Source organism: Nicotiana tabacum, chromosome 8 (assembly GCF_000715075.1).
Source record: "Nicotiana tabacum cultivar K326 chromosome 8, ASM71507v2, whole genome shotgun sequence".
NCBI lineage: Eukaryota > Viridiplantae > Streptophyta > Magnoliopsida > Solanales > Solanaceae > Nicotiana > Nicotiana tabacum.
The window spans coordinates 61,651,522-61,659,229 of NC_134087.1; positions in this window are offsets into that span (position 1 = coordinate 61,651,522).

Consider the following 7,708-nt stretch of genomic DNA (forward strand, 5'->3'; position numbering starts at 1 on the left):
ATTTGTTTTAACTGTAACTTATTTATTTTCTTTAACTTTATTAATTTCCTTTTTAAGGCTTCATACGATGCAGCGACAAATGACTACATTCAGTATCTAGAGATGATGATGGTAAGACAATATAAATTGTTGTGAATTGCTATGTAGTTTTCTATACTAAGTTTCATATTATTATGTAGCCTTCTACTGGAGCTGACAGCACCACTGATACATGTCATCCTGCGTCGCATCCGGCTATAAGGAGACGACTTGATGATGATGATCCTGATAGCGTACCCGGGCGGGAGGGGATGCGCCTCAGGCCAGCAGCTGCATTGAGACACACCGGATGCGGGACACATTGACATGGTGTAAATAATATTTTTGTATACATTAACAACAATATTTAATTGAATATGCGCATTACTTTTTTTAGTTCTCCATTCGTTTGATAGTTTCATAAAATAAAATTTAGTACAACACAAGCACTTAAACTTAACTTCTACTTCAGTTAAAATAAAATTTAGTACAACAAACAAGGAAAACATTACTACAGCACAAACACAATCACAAACACAAACATAGCAGGCCAACATAATAAAAATACATGAAATATGAAAAATACACTAAACACATACATGCCAATGTTTAGCCCCGGTTGCTATTTATTCTCCGCTCCAACCACTTAAATCGTTCTTCCAGTTGTTCTTTTTCTTCTTCTACCTCTTTCAGTTTCGCCTTCACCTCCGCAAGTTCCAGTTTATATTTTTTTACGTTCCTTTTGTGCTTCATAATTCCATTGTGTTTTCCACTTTTCTTCTCCCACCTCCTTCAGGTTCGCCCTCAAGTCTGCAATAATTCTATTGCTTTCTTTTTCATGTTCCCGTTGTCTTAAACACATATTATGAAGAAACTGCAGTTGTTCTCTGTAACATTCCTGATAACATGGTTCATCAACCCATTCCTGAAAATCACAAATAGGTTCGCCGGGAACCTTGTAAAACTGGTTCATACAGTGCCAGTAGCGGCGTCCAACTTCACCACCGTCCCAACAATTTTGCATCAAGCATGCTTTTTCACAATTGCACTTTGGTGGACGAAGAGGTTGAGCCATTTGTGTAATATTTGCTTTTAGTAAAAAAAAAACTTACTTTTAATAAAATATTTGCTTTTATTAAATTTTGAGCACACAAAATAACTACAATGAGCCTGTTATTTATAGGCGAGACAACACACACATAATGTACTATCTAATGGCGCTATACTTTGCGTGTTAAATATCATGATGTTGACAAGATAACTTTATGTCAGCTGGTCAGCTTTTTCAGTTCGACAAGACAACACACACATAATAAATATACTTTGCGTGTTTCATGATGTTGACAATTCTAATGGCGCTATACTTTGCGTGTTAAATATCATGATGTTGACAAGACAACTTTATGTCAGCTGGTTAGCTTTTTCAGTTCGACAAGACAACACACACATAATAAATATACAGATAATTTTATTAAATTATTATTTAAATAGGTAAAATGGGAAAGTACAAATCATAGTTAACAAGCATAATTTTATTTCATAAATCTTGCAACATAGACATAACAACTAATTATTACAACATCAACTCATGGGTAGTTAGGTACACTAGAAGAACACTCACCACGAGCTTGATTAGTTTTGCCACCCAAACCAGCTGAAGGACATTTACGACGGTCGTGTCCTGTTTGCGAGCATATACCATATTTGCGCGCATAAACGGTGTCACTAACATCCATTTGGTTCTGTATACGCGTTCTCTTCTGCACCTGTCTTTTACGCAAATAGGACTTGTTACACACTATTTTAAATGGTTCCGGAGGCCAATAATACTCAGCACCCACTGGCTGCAATTGACCACTATATGTGTTTAGGTACTTGAAAATACTATATTGTTGGTCAACATAGTTGGTCTCCGCATAACCAACACGTTGAAAACACTTGATGGCATGTGAGCAAGGCATGTGGTAGATGGATCATTTCCCACATGAGCATAACCTTGCTGATTCATTTAGGGTATGTACATTGTCACACCTCCTTTTTCCGCACCCGAGGGGGTGCAAGGGAATTTTTTCCAATTAAAGGACAATCGAAACGGGATTTGTTTATTTATTTCAGAATCGCCACTTGGGAGGTTTAGGGTGTCCCAAGTCACCAATTTTAATCCCGAATCGAGGAAAATAATGACTCTATATTACAGTCTGCGTACCAGAAATCCGGATAAGGAATTCTGTTAACCCGGGAGAAGGTGTTAGGCATTCCCGAGTTCCGTGGTTCTAGCACGGTCGCTCAATTGTTATATTCGGCTTGATTATCTGATTTTATACAAGTGTGAACTTATGTGCAAAATTTAACTTTTAACCGCTTTTATCATTTACTGTTTTTATCAAGAATTGCAACGTTGTGAAAATGTATCTCGAACCGCGTTACAATCAATGTACCCGTGGTCGTCGACACACTTTGACTCCGTTGAGATTTGGATTTGGGTCACATCAATGTGCACCCGAGTTTAAGGAAATTAAATTATTAAAGGCGCGCCTAAAGCGACTAGCGTATTTATTTTGGGTAAGACCGTGGAATTTTACTAAACGGTCCATCCCCAAGTCCAAATAATTTTTAAAGCAAATATTTACTGAGGGCCCCGCAATTTGTATTTTATTTGGCGAGGCTCATCTCATTCTTATTTTTTAAAATGAATTTGCAACGTCATGGACACGCATCTCGAACCACGTCACAATCAATGTACCCTTGATTAGAAACACATTTCGACTTCGTTGAGAATTGGATTTGGGTCACATAAATGTGCACCCGAGTTTACGAAGGTAAGATTTATTAAGGCGCGTCCTAAAGAGTCTAACGTATTGTTATTTTAGGAAGAGGCCGTGAAGGTTCATTAAACGGCCAAATCCAAAGTCTAGTCAATGGTTATGTATTTTATTGAGGGCCCCGGCGGTTTGTGATTTATTTGGCGAGGCTCGTCTCATTTTTATTTTAAAAGGATAAACCTATAGCAACTACATTTTCTATTAAGTTCGTCTCTAAAATAAAAAAAATCTCCTAATTATTTACATGCTGAAAAACGCAATTTATTAGTTATTAAGTTACGGCTAATGTGAACGGAAAATTGCGATCGCGTTTGTTCAAGGAAAAACTGCTTTCATTCCACATTTTATTATTTGCTAGAACATGAGATAAATACAAAATAATATCAAAACAGATTAACTATTCTTCGATTAATGTAAACTAACATTATTAGATGAAGAAGTTATACATATGCGACATCATTGCTCATTTAATCAATCAACTACATTTTTATACCAAGAGAGGAAAATTAATATTCAAACACAGATCCAAACAAAAGAATTCAACAGGAACATGAGCCTGATTAATATTTCATTTTTCGCTTCAAGTCAAGAGTGTACAAATGTGTACCTGGAAACAGCAGTACAAGAACAAAAGAAATAGGAGTCAGCAGCAGTAATAACACAGCAACAGCAGGTTCAGCAACACCGCGAAACCAGTAACAACCAGTAGAATGACCCAGTAACAGATTGAAAACTCAGCAGTGCAAAGTACAATCGCAGTCAAAGCAGAAGAGAGAAAAGATACGAGATGCAGCAGCTTCGAATTTTTGAATAACACTCGAAGAAAAGCAAACAGAATTGTTCGAGTGAAAGTTCAAATTGTCTTTCTCTTTTACTATCACAAACTCTCTCCAGTATAAAAGTATGTCAACTCTCAAGTGTAAAAGTCTCTTAACAATAATCTCTCAATAATGTTCAACCTTTTTTCTTCTCTCTAAAAATCCTCTCAATGTTCAAGTTCTAGTCCTCTTTAATGTCAAGAATAGTCCTCTATATATAGCAAGACAAGTCTTCCATTCCCAACCCCAAAATTATTCCCCCAATGGCATGCTTTGGCCCACTATTAAATGTCTTCTTTATTTTAAATTTTGTCCCCCATGCCTCCATTAAATAAATAACACATTCTCAACCCATTACAATTTGTCCCTCATGCCTACATTAAATAACTAACACATTCCCAACCCATTACAATTTGTCCCCCATGCCTATATTAAAAAAGTACAAGATTCCTCCTCATTATGTTTTGTCTTGTCCCCAATTATATTAAACAAGTACCTCAAAAACCCCACCCCATTATATTTGTTCCTCATGCTTAACATAAAGAATCAAAATAATATTTAATTACCAAACTACCCCTCCGACCTTATTGCAATTACAAATCTACCCCCGAATGCAATGCAATTTACCAAATTACCCCTCTGCTCTAAACAATCAATTAATCATAACTTGACCAAAATATAGTCAAGATGACCAATTTCTCAACAATCTTCAGCAACAATTATATGAACACGATGAACAACACAGCTCCAAATTAATGGAAATAAATCAACCACATCGGGAACCAATCCTGGCTAATTTAGACCATCAATGGATGAACAAAGATACAACAACACAAACAACAATATGCATGATTCAAATTAAATCAACAAATCACAAACAAACATAAACTCACATTAAACCACTGGATTTAAACATGAACTTCAAACAAAGATGAACATGAATTAAATCTATCTTTAAGCAACAAACATGACGGATTCTAATGATTCAAACAACATTAATATTTTCTGTAAAATACATAACACATGAAACAAATTGAAGAAATAATTAATTAAATTTCAATTTGAATCTAACAAACATTAAACCAATAAATATTCACTTAAACAACAATACAAACATGAAATAAACATGAAAAACAATTAATTAATCTTTCATTTGAAATCTGAAAAATTAATTTAACAAACAACACATGAACATGAACTAAAAATTAATTCAAACGATAAATAAACAAACTTTTGCCGATTTTAGATTCGAAAATATCAAAACAAAAATACGGACAAAATAAAACTTGAAAATCTACTAACCGGATCGATACGACGAACAAACGACTAAATCAACAACGAACTTGACGAGCCTCGACCAAAGCTCGAACCAACGATGACGAACGTGATTAAGAAGTAACTGAAGAAGCTGGACGGGATAGTAGCAGAAAATCCGGACGATGAAGTAGTAGCAAAACGGGATGATGAAGGAAGCAGAAGCAGCTAATGACGATGAAGCAGAAACAGTTCGCCGGGGAAGAAGAAGCAATAAAGTTGGTCGAGTTCCGACGAGGGCCGTGACAGCAGCCATGGCGGACTGCTTGTCGTCCTTCATGGTGAAGCAGCTCGAGCAGAAGTCGCAACAGCAACCTATGGAGAAGACGCAGCTACATCCATGGTCGTAGCAAAACTAGCAGCAGCAAATGCAGCAATGGCGGAGAAGGCAGCGGCGACGAGGCAGCAACTGCGTAGCAGCAGGGTTAACGACTGGACATAGAAACATCCATGGATGTCGAGCAAGCTTCGAGCTTAACGAAGGGAATGAAACAAATGGCAGCAGGGTCACTTGGAGGATCAACGACTTCCAGTGAGTTTTGGGCGTGTATGTGTTTGTGTTGTGGTCGGATTTGTTGTTGTTTAACAATGGTGAAGAAGGGGTAGCCATGGTCGTTTGGACGAAGCTGCAAGGGGCAGCCATGGGAGGGTTTTGGGAGCTTGAGGAAGAAAGAGAGAATGAGAGGGGATGGGGGCGGATAGTTTAGGTTTCTTTTAGGGTTTTCGTTTTTTTTTTTTTTTTTGAAATGCAAGATGGGGGTATTGGGTTATGGATTGGGTTAATGGGGCGTACCGGGTCGACCCATGTAAAGTGGACTGGGTTGTGGGGAAGATTGGATAATTGTTTGGGCCTGGGGTTGAAAATTGAAGAAGTGGCCCAATCCGATTTTCCTTTGTATTTTTGTTCTCTTTTCTTCTTTTATTTTCTAAAACTAAATTATAAAAATACTTAAATTATTATTAAGAACTAAGTTAAGTTATAAAAGCGCAAATTAACTACCAATAACAATTAACGCACAATTAAGTAATAATTAAGCATAAAATTGTTCATTTGGACATTAAATGCTAAAAATGCAAAAGATGCCTATTTTTGTAATTTTTAATTTTTGTAAAACTAATTTAATTACTAACAATTGTAGAATTAAATCCTACATGCAAAATGTGACACATTTTTGTATTTTTTATTAATTTAACAAATAAGCAAACACAGACAAATACAAATAATTATCCAAAAATATCACAAAAATACACAAAATTTCACTCCAAGAAAAATCATTTATTTTGCATTTTTGGGAGTATTTCTCATATAGGGTAAAAATCACGTGCTTACAGCTGCCCCTCTTTGCCCGAAGACACGAAGGGTTTTCGCGCAAAGATAAAGCGAGTGATTTTTGCCCGTCCGAGAACTCCGTGTGAAGCATTTTTTGAAAAAGATTTAACCGAACCTTTGCTTCAAAGGTTTCCTACATATCCCTGGCTAAAGGGGAATCAGGTTAATGTAGTTCGGGAAGCTTTGGTAGCTGGGACTACCGTGGGACTGCAATGTTACTGTTGTTGCATGCTGTTATCACTGCTTACCGATCTCCTTGTTACACCGTGTTTAAAAGAAAACAAGAAGCTAGGCTAGACTGTAACTTGTTTTTGTTGCCTTGCTTTCTTGTCGGCTTGTGTTTCCTCCGGTGCTTTTCTTTCTTGAATTTGGGCATGATACTGGCCTTTTGCTTTTCTGAATACCAGTTTTCATCATTTTGCTCGGTCTGCTAGGGACATGGCTTTCTTTATCAAGCTTTTTAGCGGTTCCTCTGGTGGGTACGGCTTTCTTCATCAGACTTGTTATGTTGGGCATGATTTAATGTTCACCAGCTGCTTCTTTCAAAACGCCTCTTTTCTTCCTTTTGATTCATGCACCTGAATTTGTGCTGGAATCTCTTGTTGCAACCTTCTGTTTCCGGTGCTGAGATTTTATTGTTTCCTGCTGGAGATTCTTATTGTAACCCTCTGTTTTATTGTCTTCTGACTTGATCTTGAAATGTATGCCTCTGTTATTATGGGTGGGCTCCCAACTTCAACACTTGAAAAGTAAAGACTGGAATGTATGCCTCTGTTATCTGGACGGGCTCCCAACTTCAACACTTGAAAAGTAAAGACTGGAATGTATGCCTCTGTTATCTAGGCGGACTCCCAACTTCACTACTTGAAAATTAAAGACTGAAATGTATGCCTCTGTTATTATGGGCGGGCTCCCAACTTCAACACTTGAAATGTAAAGACTGGAATGTATTCTTCTGTTATTATGGGCGGGCGCCTGTCTTCATCATCTTGAATTTAACAACCTCTATTCTCCAGGTGGGATCCTACAACCAAAACAAACAAAACAAACGAGAATTTCCTAACCCAGTTTGCACTGGGAAGATTTGTGAGTCGTTAGCAAAATTGTAACCTATTTATACTACTGATGCAATGATGAGAGTAAACTAAAGACTAGGCTAGGATGTGCATCTCCTACGAGTAAAACCAAAACTCTTGCTAGCAAATGTGTCTGCTAAAAAAACCTCAATGACTCAAACTAGAAAGTGCTTCTTCTATTGTTGAATCGGAATGAGCTAAACTAAGAAGTGCGTTTCCTAAGGGTGAAAACTTCAATGAACTAGACTAGGAATTGTGTTTCCTATGGTCGAACTCAAAATGAATCAAACTACGAAGTGCATCTCCTAAGGGTGAAGTGCGTCTCCTGAA